The sequence below is a fragment of the Bactrocera neohumeralis genome, chromosome 2, assembly GCF_024586455.1.
Source record: "Bactrocera neohumeralis isolate Rockhampton chromosome 2, APGP_CSIRO_Bneo_wtdbg2-racon-allhic-juicebox.fasta_v2, whole genome shotgun sequence".
Classification (NCBI taxonomy): Eukaryota; Metazoa; Arthropoda; class Insecta; order Diptera; family Tephritidae; genus Bactrocera; species Bactrocera neohumeralis.
In genome coordinates this window covers 2,005,507-2,021,336 of record NC_065919.1, presented here as the reverse complement: position 1 = coordinate 2,021,336, position 15,830 = coordinate 2,005,507, and the positions used below count along the sequence as shown (strand labels likewise).

Below are 15,830 nucleotides of genomic sequence, written 5' to 3'. Positions count from 1 at the left end.
TCGGCGAAATGGATCCACTTCCTATACACTATACCACCTTTTTGAAGACCTAAACTCAAACAATTCGAGAGTATTGCTGGACTTAACTAAAAACTGTCGCATATGACCTTATCGAAGCATCAAAAATCCAAGTCCAACAGCCATATTATTGATCCCTTAATTAAGAATAATATCTAGAAGAAACTTAACCTAAAATACTCAACATAACCCAACTATTTTTAATTTCATCCATAATTAATTCACTAAAACGGGTAATTTTTTTTTCGTTTGCCATGGTCGTCATCAAAAGGTGGGTCTCTCATCCGAGGCTGGTTATACCTATTCACTGAGCGTGTTTTTTTACGTGGCGGGTATGTTTCGCCTTTTGTTTTACTATTTATATAAGAGACATCGTTTTTTGAATAACTTGCGTAACCTTCCACGGGGGTAATACTATTTAATAAGAGACATTTTTAATAAAACCACAACTACAAAGCACTTAAATTGCAACACATAAATACACGAAAAATTTATGTTGCAATATCTCTTGCTGTTTACTGTTTAGTTGCATGGTCATATTTTAATTTGCGGTCGCAAATAGGCATTCATTTTCCCTTTACTCGGCTACCCAGTAACTCATGCCACACTTTCCACTTCATTTGGCGGCAGGCAATCAGGCGCCCACTCAGTTGTTACGGTTTCTTTTTTGTTGGGTTTTTGGTTCAGCACCATTAGACTGTCCATTTTACAATGCTTGTTGCCGCATTATGTTGCAGCATCACCCACCCGCACATACATATGCGCATTCCTCCGCTACAAAGTTGTTGTAGGGCTGGAAAAATATGAGACCGCATGAACAGTTGCAGCAACATGCACGTGCAACAAAACGCATCGTACATCACACACAAATTTGCATGTGCAGGCGCATGTTTGTTAAATGCCACTGTGTGTGTGGCATAAATGTAGATTGCGCATTTTACGTTTTACTTGTTGTCATTGAGTCCAAGTCGCACGTTGCAAGTTCCAGCCGCACTACACTGCATTGCTGGCTTGCTCTTTTGCTCGACGATTGCGGGTGTGCGGTTGCTTGGTAAAAATGGCGAAGTGAGGCGATTACAGGTAGACTACAGAGATTTTTGATTGTTTTCTAAGCTCTTAAAATTTACGAAAAACTCATTTATTTTCCACTATCCCAAAAAAATGTTCTTGCATACTAATTTTGCGAAATTGCCTCCTTTTAAGCTGCAGGTGGAGCAGTTTTAAGCCATTTCTCCTTTCCTTATTCCTTATTCCTCTTTCCTCTACTTTACATTTCTATGCTTGCCCCGCTTGGCCCATGGCCCATGGCCCGACAGGTGTTGCATGATTTATGAGATTTGCATATTGAACTGTCATCGCTTCCGAACATTGCTGCCGTCTACTGCTGTTGTTGTTATTGTTATTGCTGTTGAATGCAACAATGTCATACCGTTGACAGGTCAGTGTCAGAGGCAATTTTGTAATTTTATAAGTTGAGTGTGTTGCAACATATAAACTCTATAAATAAAGTATGCATAATCCGTAGACAGGAAGTTGGATTTAAGAAAATGTTTAAACTGAAACGGAAAGGTGATCAATTAAAAACTATTTGCTTTCGAAAAATTAAACATTAAAAAATCAAAACCATCAACAAGCACTTTCATTTAATGGTGTTGCAAGAGGCAGCTTGTATTGGCCAAATTTATTTGTAGAACTCTATATGGTAACAGATGTACTAGTACGTGACTAGTTCAAAACGAATACTTACTTGGCGAGGTAATGATTACACTGAATGTTTTTTATCTCATCTGTGTAATTGCTTATGCTATGGAGAGTTCCTTTTTTTATTATTGATCTGTTACTACTGTTCCATTATGACAGGTTTGAATCTTAGACGTGATCTTCGAATAAGGAAAGAGGTTTAAAATCAATTTAATAAAATTTTTCTTGCGTTGTCATCCTTGATGTTCGGTCGACGCTTAACCGCCATCAGTTGCAGTTGAAGAGTATGTGTTCCCTCGCAAGATCCGAGCAATACCCACAAAATAGAGTATAGTTAACCGTAGCAGGTTTACTTAAACGTTTTAGCGTTTTTTTTATAAAATTAACTTTGAGATATTAAATTTAAAATAATAGATCGAATTTCTCAACGCTGAGCCTCCACAAAACATACACAAGTAGTCTTCTCTCATGCAAATATTTCTACCGAGGATATTCATGAGTTTCTCCACTTTCTTGAACGTCATCATCACAAGAGCAACTGCAATCAGGCGCTGTCGCTATCGTTCACGTTGTTGTTGCACACTGACATAGCTGCTGTTCTGGTCAGCAGCAACTCAGAGACAGCTGTAACCAACAGCGACATCAGCAACATGACGACGTTATTGTTGGTTGATGTCCTGCCTGATTGTTGGTACTCGTTGCCGCTTGTTGACTGTCGCTGGCATATGGCACATATGTAAGTGATATTTTTATGACGTGCAACACAATACGGCTACGGCCTTCGTCGCCCACCCAATCAGCGTTTTGGTCCTGCCAGCTTATGCATATGAGTAGTGCCGGTATGGTCCAGTTGAGGTTGGACTAATTGTTATGCACAGCTAAGAGCCTTCCTCTGAACACATACATATACTCGTTGATAGGTGGCAGTAGAAGCTCACGCTCCAATTCGCGCTGTCAACGCTGCGGCTGACATGAGGCACCGAAAAAAAAGAAAAATTGGATACAGTCACATACATAAAATAATGGTAGAAACATAGGGAAACAAAACCAGAAAAAAGTCACAAAATGAAAAAAAGGCTATTCAAGGCTCATAAATTTTTTATGGCGCACCATAAGCTGAAACCGATGTGTGTTGCATGATTAATTGCGCACATTTGGTTTAGTGGTTGGGCCGGGAGAGAGCTTCAAAATCACACACAGATCTTCAGCGCCATAGCAATTAGGAAGATTCTTTGTACTATTTTTAGTTTAATTATTCCCATGGTGGGCATCTATACATTAGCGACCAGCACCTGTACAGCTGTCCTGACCACCATTAATTTTATAATTGCCACCGTCTTGAGAGCTTTGCAGCTATTAATAAATTTAAGTGCGTTTAAATCGAAAGTCCATTCGGAAATTAATTGAGCAGTTAGGTGCGTAGTCGATATTAAGTTGGTCACTTTATTTAGCGATAACAGTAGTTCAGAAAACCATGCGGAAGTGTTCTAATTTTTAAAGTTTCCACTATGTATAAAGTTTGAGGAAGAAGAAGCAAATTTCTCTCGAATTCATCAGGGAATTTATATAAAAAAAACATAACTTATAGTTTTTTAAGTATAAAATATTCGAGTTAAATTAGATGTGTCGGCAACTTCAATATACAATTTCCGTTTATCACACTTACCATCAATCTTAAAACGCATGAGGTGAACAGTTCGGGGAAACCAGTTATTCAGAAAAAAAATTCCATCACAACATCAACAAACCGAGGCCTCTGTAAGCATTTCAAGTACAAACTTCGAATCATTTTGCTACAACATTCGTACGATTGAAGTCATCGATTGGCTCAATTGCGTTGGGCAATTCGTGACACAGTCGTTGATTTCACGAGCCCCCCACAACATTGTGCGGCGCTGCCACCCACTTTGCGTTCATAATTCATGCGGCATTGCAACGTGAACTTCTTAAATGTTTCGGCTCCTTAAATAATCCTCTTCTGGTTTGCCTATTCACTCAAATTGCCATACATATTTGGCAATAAAGTGCACGATTTCACCTTAACTGCCTCAGCCTGCAGCGAACTGCTTGGCCCACCTCTGCCATCAGACTTTGTTATTTATGTACTTGCCTCGTGAAAAGCATTGCACAGTAATCCTTGTAGATGTGTTCGAGGCAATGATTGGAATTTGTTTGCATTTTCTGTGCCGACCAATTTATTGTAATATTGATACTTTTGTTAGATGGTCGACTGCTGCCAATTGGCATTCTTTTTTGCTGATTCGTGCTTTATGACCAATTGCGTTTTTTAATGGCTTTAAAAAATAATGAGGCGCCAAGTGATCGAACAAGAAGTAAATTGTTATGTAGGAAAATAAATTAGCGTTATATGTACATATACATATGTACGGTGCGAGCTTCCTTACAAGAACGGCAGGCTATTTGAAACCCACTTCAGGTTTTTGGAGTGATAGGCGTTTCCGGCTAAGTCCTATTTAAAATTGGATTCTTTAAAGAATTTTTAAAAATGTATTGTGTAGTTCCGGAAGTCAATTTCGTTGTTCTTAAAGAATTACGCACTCAAACAGCACTAGGGGATCTCTCCCAGAGCGTTTATCCCAAAAAAATTTAAAGTGGGTTCTCTTGGGTTCTAAATCGAATCAGCAAGCCAATGCGAGCGTTAACAATTGCTCCACTAGGGATTTCTTTCAAATTGAAACACTTCTTAAAGCCGGTCTTATAATTGCTTGGGCCAAAATCTTATGAGGTACAAGGTCAGATAAGTTGTATAAAGGAGGAATAAATTGTTGGTTGGTTGAAAAAACAGCTGGCCGCAAGTGACCGGCACTGAGCCATCATTAGGATCTATCTAACAAGAGCTTTGAATTTGTTTATTAGTCAAAATATTTACAAAGTTACAGCGGTTTTATTGTCGTGGCAACGTGGCCGGTTCAGTAATAAGTTAAAATTTGAAAAAATTTTTCCCCAAACTATTTTTTTGATGTCTCTCAAATTTTAATCCGTCGATTTACTTTAAATTTAATTACCAATTCTGACTTTTTAGCTTTGTTTTTTGGCGAATGTAGATGCTTTCAAACTGGAGAGGAATCCTTGAAAAAATTGTATAACCATTTTGAAGTTAAAAACAAAATTGGGATAAGAAATATTTTTGCTTTGCCAGAATATTTGTTTATCCTCAATAAAATGATAAACTTATTTATAATGCACATACAAAAAATAATTTAAATTATATGCTTCAATTTAAACAATTCACACACCCTAAACACACATTTAACATCCCTGTTTCTTCATTAAATGCCATTTGCAATTACAAATAAATCGGAGATATGAGACAAGTTGCGAGAAGAAAGCGACTACTGTTTGAGGCCCAGCATATGCTAAATGGTTATCTCACTTGTTATTATGGCAAAGCTCTCTTGCAGTTGCCAGCTACTGCTTTCTCAGTCACACAATGCTACATTAAATAGAGGCAAGTAAAACAAGTGAGTAGAATAGAGAAGATGTGCATTTCGTTGGAGAAGATAGAGAGCAAAAATCTTGATTGAGAGCGAAGTCGTTGGAGCACTGAAAACTCCAATTGTGTACGTGAGAGTTTTGGGGTAATTTTGTTTTTATGGAGCAATCTCAGCGAAGGTACCTTGCTCTTCACAGCTGACGGTGTGAATGCTCTCATTTAAAGCTGTGTGTGTTTTGTTTATTTCGTTTTCGTTTCGTTTCTCAGCATTCGCAACAGAGAACGTATAATTATACGTTCTCTGTTCGCAACCACTGTGTGTCCGATGCCGCCAAACGCCGCATGGTTGTGCATTAAACACTAAACAACAACAGAAAAAACAGAAATTACAAGAAACACTCAATATTTTAATATATGTACACATGTACATATTTAATATAGAAGAGCGCTGAATTTAGGATCAAATATGTAATCTACATTGGTGCGTTTATACATTTGTATGTTAAAGGTAGACAATAGCAGCGACATGAAAAGAACAATGGCGAGTAAATTTAAAAAGAATGACATGATGGTTTCAAATACTGTGGAATATTTTGGAGATTCTCCATGTTATTTGAAATTAAGAATGTAAATGAAGTTAAGACGAACCTCGGAATTCGACTTGAATGAATCTCAGAACATAAAAGTCACCGCTGTAAAGTCTCCAAATGAAATACGGAAATAACTAGAGGATAGTCCAATAAAGTCTAAGCAAAAGTTTGTCTAGAAAGCCTTTCAAAAATATCGTAGCAGAAAAATAGACATTTCTGAAACTATGAAAAATATTTGCTTCAGTTCGAATCAGTTCTAACAGGCTTAGTAAAAATGGAGCGTTACACGGTAGAACAACGTGCCTTCATTACTGAACAACATTTCAAAATTAATAAAAGATTCGCAGTTAGAAAATTTCATACAAAATTTCATATAAACTATGCAGATTAATTAAAATGGCTGCAACTTTAAATCTCAATTAATTTTTTTTCAAATTTTGAAAAAGGTGGTAACGGTTTAAAAATTTAGTGAGCCAAAGTCATTTCCTAGAGTTGTACCTTCGTTTTAAAGTTTATTGACTGCAAGTTTATAATTACCTTTAAGCCGTTCGAGTATTACACGAAACGATCTAAAAAAATTCCTAAAATCGTTTATTTTGTGTAGTGAATAAGTTGAACATCCAAAATATTTAATTATTTTGATTGGCAATCAAACCCACAGTGCAACAGTCATAATGAGTACGTTAGTCGGTGTTGTAAGTAGCTGCGACTGGTCCTCTTGGTGACATGAAGTAGAGCGGAAGTGGTTCGAGGGAAATCACATACACACATTCATAATTGAAGCAGCAGTGAAAATGGAGAGCAGGGCGAATTGAGGACTACTACAAACTTCACCTAAGTCTGGCTCCACGTTTTAGTGTGTGTGTTTAAACATGTGTAGGTGACGCTTCGTCGGCCAGATATAAAACAAAATACCCAATGTGGCTGAATGTGTATATGTGTGTGAACAAAACACGTCTAGGCGGCTTTCTGATTACTTGCCGCTTCTCGTTTACGCTTGACTGGCCCACAGCAAAGTGTTCTCAGCGCGGCTTGAGCAAGAATTTTATCTTTTCGAAGCATGGTGTGTAAGTTTATCTTCAAGTGCATATATACATATGTGTGTGTTTGATTTTGTAATAAACTGAAAATCTCATTCTTTTTGTGCAATGGCTTATATTGGTTTCGAACTGAGCGCTTTTGTCCTTATTATGACGGCGCAATTGTTTGTTTTTGTTTTTGCTTTTGCAGAAATTGAAATCTTGAAGCTAAATCGGCAAAAAAACATTTGAAACAATGCGCAGGCGGCATCCACGCAGCACCCACTGCGCTCAACGCCGCTCACACAACAACAAAAACAACGAAGACGTTGCTCTCCCATGCTCCCCAATAGACAAACGTGCGCTCTCCAGCGAATATCAGCTACATGAGCGTCAACGCGCATTTTTCGAGAAACACACAAACAAAGCAAGTGGAGAGCACCTCCACCTTATTTGCTCCCATCAATAAGAAGCACTCGCACTTAAATAAGAAAATAATATTGAGCGTGCATCTAAGCACGTTGTTGTTGCTGAAATTGTTTTTGTTTGCCTTAACAGCATGCTGAAAAAGCGTTATTTCTTGTTCGCTGCCGTCAACTGGTCAATTTGTTGGTGGGAATTTACTCGACTTATTCGCCGTTGATTCTGACTTCGCTTCATGTGCTGGCGGACGGCTTTGCTTTGGCGTATTTGTTGGCGTCCAACTCTTCTCAGTACAATTGTGACCGTTATTTCGACAAGTTGTTAGTGCGTGTGAAATTCGCTTAAACGTTGCTTCCGTTCGGCATAGTTTATTTGTTGTGTGTGTTTGCTTTGAAACGTCATATTGAATAGCAGTAAATGAAATTTGATGAAGTGACATCGTAAGGTCGAGACAAGCAAAACAAAAAGGTATAAATGTTGTGGCAAAATAAGGTCGTATAACTAAATGAATACATATTTACATACCTATATTTGCACGCATATTTATGTGTGTGTGTGAGAAAGTGTTGTGAAGGATGTGGAAGTGGTAAAGTGTCAAAAAGTTAAACATTAGTAACCGAAAACCAAAATTTCGCGTGCTCCCATCGTAAGCATGGCGACAGAATGAAGTATCAATGCATGTAACCCTTTAACAACAACAAATTATAATTTCTCTTAATTTTTGCTACAATTGATTGTCGAAATATTTTATTAACGACATTTTGTGCTATGTAAATGTACGAAAAGTTACTCTGTGTTATTGTGTATGTACATATGTATGTATGTGTGTGTTGCTTTCATGTGAAGTAGTGTGTAAAATAAATAACAATTTCACACAATCTGCTTATATTATGATTTTGCAAATTTAAATTGAGTTTTCCTACATTTGAAATATTGAAAATCGTCTTTTTTGTTGTGAATTCCATTAAAAACCAGGAATTTGAGTGAAATGCGGCACTAAAAAATTTTCTGTCACGTGCCATTTCGTTATTTTTACCAGCTTTACCTACTTATGTCTGTATGTATGAGCAATATCTTCCCCACTTAACTAATGGTCGAACGGTTCCGATGACCACAGACACGGCACTACAAAAACACTCTCGACGGCTGATAACACCTGATTAGCGATATCGAAGTAGGATATTGCGTTTTCGGCCGTTGCGTTGGTCATTGTTAATCAGTTTTTCCGTCAAATGTGATAAACGACTATGGAAATAGTAAATAAATTAATTAAAGAACGTGATAAAAATATGATACTGGGTACATGATTAGTAACTACTTAATTGAATTAAAATTTGTAAATAAATCAAGACAAGCAAATGATTTTTGTTTTTGCGATTTAAAAGCTGCGAAGTAAGCGATAAAGTTTAAAATAGAAAACCATAACCACAAGAATTGTAAAGTAGAAAAAATAAATAAAGGCAGTTGTCCAAAATCGAAAGAATTTTGTGTTTAAGTAAATAACAGGAATATAAAATACATAATAATTGTTTTTTTATGTAAAGGAGTACATTTTGGTGCACAAACTAAAGCAAAACTATAAACAACAAAATAAAGTTTAAATATATTTGTCGCTAATAATAACAAATTACGAAAATAAAAATATTTTTTAAAAAATAGTTAATACAAAAAAATTTTAAAATATGAAAAAATAAATGCTGTTTTCTAAAATAAAATAGTTTTATAGTTTGAGAACATGAAATACGTAAACATTTATTTTTTTTATATAAAGTTGTTTTTAAGTTAAACCGGTTTCATATTGTATAAAAATATTAAAAAACTATGATATTATAGTAAAATAAAAATAAAATATTAATACAATATAAATAAATAGAAAAACTTCACGAACATTTAACATCGTGTGAAAAACATAATTTTAGATATATGTATGTACATATGTATAGTACAAATATAGTTTAAAGTTGGTTAATCAAACTGCAATTAATATCAGTTCTAACCGAACAAAGAAACAAAGTGAATTATTGAAAACACCGGCTATAATTATACTCTTCTAACCACCCTTGCACATTTCAGGTTGTTGCTTAATACTATAAGTAAGTGATCTGTAAGTATGGTACTATAAAAACTCATTTTTATTAAGCATTGCAATGGATAGTAAGTATAATGATTTATACATTGAAGAGAGCCATAAAGTAAAAAATTTGCATAATTTAACATTTATCTCATGGTGTTAGCAGCGATTAATACTAATAATAAGTCAAGAATTTATCTTGTGCTGACTCTTCGTCTCAGAAAACTAATTTTCAAAAACCGATATAAAATGTGAAAATATGAAGTTTCGAAATGTTAGGGAATAGTGTTTTTACTGATGACTTGACTAATTATACTCTCTAAAGTTAGTCTTTAGTAAATATGCCGTTTTTCCAGACCAAATTGACTTTGTTTTCATATCGAAAACGAAATGATACCATTAAACAGCGTAAGACCCTTTTATTTTGACAAAGGCAGGGCACCTTCCGCGCCAACTTAGGTGGATAAGGGACAGCTTTCTCAGAAAAAAACTATATATCAATATTTATGCAATCGTAAAAAATGTGTACGTATGTATGAGTACTTTTAGAAAAACCACAAGTCTTGAAGAAACCCAATCACACACCCATATACTTGCATACATATCTACATACAAACACAAATACAAACTTATAACCACCCGTAACCGCGATTATAAAACGGCTGGATCATTTTTCAGAGAAGCACGCTCAAGATCATCGTGGCGACTTAAAAGCAACGACGATAACATTTGCCTTTAAAGATTTATAATACCATACATACAAACATATAATATATCAAAAACAAAACAACAATAAAAAATGCAGTTTGGTAATAAATAAAACAGAGCAAACGAGAATAGCAATTCAAGAATTACAAAGAACTAAAAGATGAAGACGACAACAAAACGAATGAGAAGCGAAAGCAGAAGACCAAAAACTATTACAAAGACGACTGGAGAAGAAAAAACCATAAAAACAAACCGAAGTCTGTAGTGAAAACAAGTAAACACAACGCCAGAACTTGGTATCCATCAAAGCGAAAAGCAAAGCAAAGCACACAAAGCAAAATGTTAGTCCCTCAGCGAGCTATGCGAAAGGGGTTCGCAAATGTAATGGGGCATGCTGACATATACACACATACATGTATTCATTATGCTCGCATATAAGCTTTTGTACATAGTATATGCACACACTCGTTCATATTATGTGCATATACATATAAGCATATAATCTCGACTTCAATGCAAACAAACAACTAATTTTGAAACGAATGTCGCCGAGACAAGAGTCGGTTAAAGAAAAAGAAGGTAGATAAACGGCATGTAATGGCGAGACGGTAAAGTTCTGAGTCAATAAACAATGTGGAATGCAGAGCAACTCACAAAGTCGTCACTTGACGATTGGGGCAACGATAAAATGACCAATACAATACAAGAAATCGGAGGAAATGGACTGTTTATTTAGAAAAATATATATAAATACGTCACTAGCTAACTAAATAAATACATAATTAATGATAAGAGTTGGATTGGTTCAGGAAATTTGCAAAGTTGCCATATTAGTAAGCTTAAGAAAGTATATGTATATAAGTACATACATTAGTATATATGTACATATGTATATACTTGGGAAACTGCAGATAGCGAAAGGATAAGGGGTCATTAAATTAATGTAGGAAAGTTAGTGTTCGGCGAGAGGTATAAGAAAAATATAAAAAATAAATATATAAATTAAATTTAGAATAAAGCGTAATTAAAGCACAAATATATTAAAAAAAATTGTATAAAACAAAATGGAAGATAAAACTGAAATTAAAATAAACGAAACAAGTTAAAAACAAAATAAAAATTTAAATTAATTAAAACATTAATTAAATTACAGTAGCAAAATGTATTAAAACAATATTTAGACTCAAAAATGTAGATTAATTATCATATAATGTTTTATATGTGCAAAAAACAAAAACGTGAATAAACTATTTAGAATGATTATAAATGAAAAAAGTAAAGATTATAAAAAAATATGTTTAATTAAATGGCAGTAGTGGAAACTAGAATAAGAGAAGCCACGCTCTCCTGAAAGCCATCAACCAACGAAAACTCGCTGAAATAACCAATAACATATAAAATAACAAAATAAAATAAATAAATGAAAAAAATTCTGCCATCACTGTACTTTTACAAACAAATATTTGTATATAAGTACATACATATGCCAAGAAGGCAGATAAAAAGGATCGCGGAGTTAATGGCGAACTATGGCAGACAGAATGTGAGAGTTCTTATGAAGTGGTCACTAAGGCTAAAGAAGAAATCGGGTTTGTAGTGAAGTCTCATTTGGATATTTGTAAGAATCGATGGTAAATCTGGCCTTCAGGGCCAGAGGATATAAGGGATATTTTTAACTTCATATCTTTCCACATATGTATGTATAAGTGGATTGGAAATAATAATCACAGAATAGAACGGAATTCTGAAATATTGTGTTTATAGGCTTTTAATTTATGTTTGAAATAAGAACATTTATTTTGTTAAAAGAAAAATAATGAATATATGTAGGTGTAAAAACAGTTTGAAATCAAAATATACATACATATATACAAATTTACCGTAATTCAATTAAAAAAATGGTGAAATCGCAGAATATACACACATACATATATGTATGTAAATGTCTTGGAAAACAGTCAGTCATCAGCGACATCTGTTGAGTATTTTTTTGCAGAAATAATCTTCAACTAGTTATCATCTATAAATTTGACTTTACTTTGATAAATTTTGCTATAAGGCTAATTCCACGCAAAAGCGTTAATAGAAAAAATCTAATTGAAAGCAGCTAAATCGGTTAAGTGAGATTTGACGCATAAAACGAATGTATCAAAAATCGCTTGAAGACAAATAGAGAAAGAATTCGCTACACTCTTGTTTACAATTTTCTGTTAAACGCACAACCATCTCCTTACATCCCCCCATGCAATCAAGCATTCGGTCAGACACTACTCACGAGTGAGGCCTATTACGCTGTTATTACTTTTTGACCATTTCGGTGTTTATCGAATATTGGCAGCCGCATTGTTGATGTGCACTTCCGCCGCATATCGCGCGTCACTCTGCTGCCAAAACTCCAAGCACGCTGCAGACGCTAAAGGCGGATAAAGACACGTTCTCCGTTTACATTCGTACGCGTGTATGTGTGTGTGTATGGCCATGTATGTGAATCCTCTTGGCCATACAATGCGATGCTGCAATGTTTTTGTTGTTGCATGTAACTTTTTTGAGGTTATTGTTACTATAAATATTGATATGTTTGTATGTAAATATTTATATATACAAATACATGTACATATAAGTATGTATATATATGTATGTGTGCCTATAATATTGCTTAAATATCGACATTCATTACTGTCAATAAGTTACCTGCCAGCGCACGCACTCTCTTATCACCTCGCTCTCTCAGAGCGCCATCCTGACGTGTAACAATTTCGCAAGCATGCTATCTCTTTCAACTGCAAGGATAAACGGACTCTGACGAAATTTTGCCAAAACGTGGCTCAACACAAACTTGCTTTCAAATGAGGAGAGACTTCCTTCGAGAGAGAGAGCGAGAGTATTTTGGAAATGGTAGAGAGCGTAATTGCATAGAAATTTCAAAAAGAATCAAACACACACATAAACAACTGGCCATATTCGTAACAAAAATTTGAAAGGCACAACAACAGCAACGACCACTATTTCTTGCAACAATGAGCGGGTGGAAATTTCTGTTGTTGTCTACGTCAACGGCCTACTAGTGTCACATGGCAGACTCGAGCGCGCTCCAACACTCCAACTCCACAACCAGCTTAAACGCCACCACTACCTGCACTACCACCACCGCAACAACAGCAGCAGCAACAGCAACAGCAACAAAAACAAGAACAACAAGTGTAGGCAAAGCAATGCTGCCGATTATGCGTCATCGGACGCTCGTGGCAACACATTGCTACTACGGCGTTTGTACAACTTTTGCTCATGTTGTTGTTGTTTCGGTTTTGTTTTTGTTCAATTTTGGTTTTGGGGGTTTTGGCGCTGAATATGCTCCAAAGTGTGGCCATCTCCATCGCGGTCGCCGCACGACTCGAATGAATTCCGAATTCAGTTGACAAAAGTCGCCTCATGCGGGCGGTTGTACCAGTTCGAGCGTTTGCTAACGAGTGATTTACTTTGCTTGCCTATTGTATGCCGCGCGTACATTCAATTACAAAAACAAAAAAATCATAATAACATCAGAAAAAGTGTGCTTAACGCTGCAGGCGTTTACTGTTTGGCAGTTTGTATGTGCGTTTGTATGTACATATATGTATGTGTGTGTGTGTGTGTGTGTGTTTGTAAGTTGTGTATTTGCATGGAGCAAGTGGCGCTGGCAACTGTCAGCAAAGCGCTGCATGCCACGCAAATTAGAGGTTGAAGTTGCCAATAAAAAATATTAATAATTTGTGACTAAGAACAATAAAAATAACAAAAGCAATAACTATAATAGCCGGTAGCTGAGTTATGTGGTGCAAGTTTCTTTTGATTATTGATCAAACAAAGTGATTTATATAATGTAAAGAGAGATAAAAATTATAAAAGGCGCATGCTAAGGTTAATGCAAAAATAAACAATGTAAATATGTACATGCATGTAAAATTGTAAATATGTGTACATTGTATATCTGTGACCTCGTAGGCAGTTAGGCTGGTGCGTGATGCCGTGGTAGAAGGTTACGATTTCGATTGTTATTGGTTATCTAGATGCATATGTACATATGTATGTATGTGTGTGTATATAGCAATTTTTTATGTCCTTTTAAGCAGCCGCTCCTCAGGAAGTTTCACCTTAGCGGTTTATATATCATATTACATATGTATGTATGCATGCTTACAGTAGTGCTTAAAAAATACCAGTAACGACAACCCAAAACAAATAAAGCAGATTTCATAACTTTTTTGCTTGAATCATGACATGGAACATTTCTAAGATCTACTTTCAATATTGAAAACTACTATTTTATCTGTTATAAAACATAATCCCAATTTCCCGAATACCGTAGTGGAAACTCTTTAAAACTTAAAGGTGCCTATAATATTTATACCCTGAGCAGGAAATATTAAGCCACGATATTAGTAACACCCACAACAAAAAGTCAGAGATTATATATAGAATTTATATAAGCTATCAGTGGGATGAGCTAAGTCAATTTAGCCATGTCCGTCCGTCTCTTCGGCCGTCCGTTTGTATCGCTCATTTTTTGACACATCTGAAACTAAAAAAATAACTATTTTAATTGACTAAATATCTCCAAGAAATTTGACTGGTATATTGCTTAAAGCACTAGAGCAAGTTCCGCAGAAATCTTTCTGATCGGATCACTATAGCATATACATATGTATTTGCCTTACGAATTGAACAATCGCAATCAAGTACTTGTTAGGGAAAGTTTTTTAATTGTCGAGACATCAGATTTGGCCTGGGAACGGTGCAATCTCCAAATGAATTGTAGAGATCGAGTCCTTATAGTATATAGCTTCCAAACAAACTGATAAAAGTTGTTGTAAGGAATCTTTAGTATTTATGAAGGGTGTTATAGCTTTGAAGCAACAGAAGTTAAACTTTTTTCTTTTTTTACTGAGTAAATATTTAAATAATTGTTAAAAAATTCAAGAGTTTCTTAAACGATAGAAGCTCTTTGCAATTAATTGAAAAATACTGTAGAATCTACTTTCTCACTTGAATTGAGTCATATCCAAGCCTATCTTATTTGTATTAAATATTGCTCCCGCGTCGCCACTGGTGACTTCATTGTACTGTTACTCATTACGTATTATTGCATGTACTCGCTTTCATTCCCAAGGATACGTATGCACTTATGCCCGCCCGTATATCCGTGAGTATAAATTTTTGATTACTCTGCCGCGTTTTTGCTATAAAAGTTTGCCTTTTCGTCGTTCTAGTTTTATATACCTGTTTAAATTGATATATCTGCATTCATACATATATGTATGTATGTCTCTATGTGTACACATAGATATGAGTAAGCGCATATAATATTTTCCGTCAATAAAGTTTTTAACCTCCTTCCGTTTTATTCATTAAGTGGCAAATAAGCTTAGACTTTTGCAGATTATTTTCCTAAGCTCCACAGGTATGGAATATTTAAATGCACAATTGAGCTACACAAATGTGTTGTGGAAGTCAACAATAGTAATAGAAACGGCCTACATCAACATCAAATTGAAGAATTGTTAAATCTGTAAAAGCAGGTCCAAATGAAAAAAAAAATATCTTAGTTGTTTTTTGACTTCAATTCGAGATTTGAAATGGAACTCTCATTTATGGGGAACGCATATGTAAATAAACAACAGTGGCTTAAAATGTTTGAATTTTCTCGAATTTTTCTAGAGTCAAGGATCTTCTATTAAATTTTTGATGACTAAGCTTCTAACATGATTGTTCTTCTTCGACTTTAAGGGAATAAAAACATACTATTTCTTACGGATATTGCTTATTTTTGTATTTTGCTAGATGAGCGATTTGTTGCCAGCAACTGTGAG

At 35.2% G+C, this 15,830-nt stretch overlaps 2 protein-coding genes across 7 annotated transcripts in view; one reads left to right on the top strand and one right to left on the bottom strand.

Moving 5' to 3' along the window:
• Positions 1-15,830, bottom strand: part of LOC126757750 (60S ribosomal protein L3) — a 275,465-nt gene that overhangs the window by 46,397 nt on the left and 213,238 nt on the right. The gene's annotated exons all lie outside the window — the stretch shown is intronic.
• The window catches only part of LOC126757669 (poly(U)-binding-splicing factor half pint), a 277,161-nt gene continuing 268,780 nt past the window's right edge, over positions 7,450-15,830 (top strand). For 3 of the 6 annotated variants that reach the window (XR_007666766.1, XM_050471767.1, XM_050471760.1), the window contains exon 1: positions 7,450-7,673. The gene's annotated coding sequence lies outside the window, so the exon portion shown is untranslated. Of the gene's footprint in view, positions 7,674-8,221; positions 8,505-9,222; positions 9,299-11,551; positions 11,574-15,830 lie in introns of those variants that run through there. The other 3 variants (XM_050471766.1, XM_050471764.1, XM_050471765.1) reach the window with 3 other exon arrangements.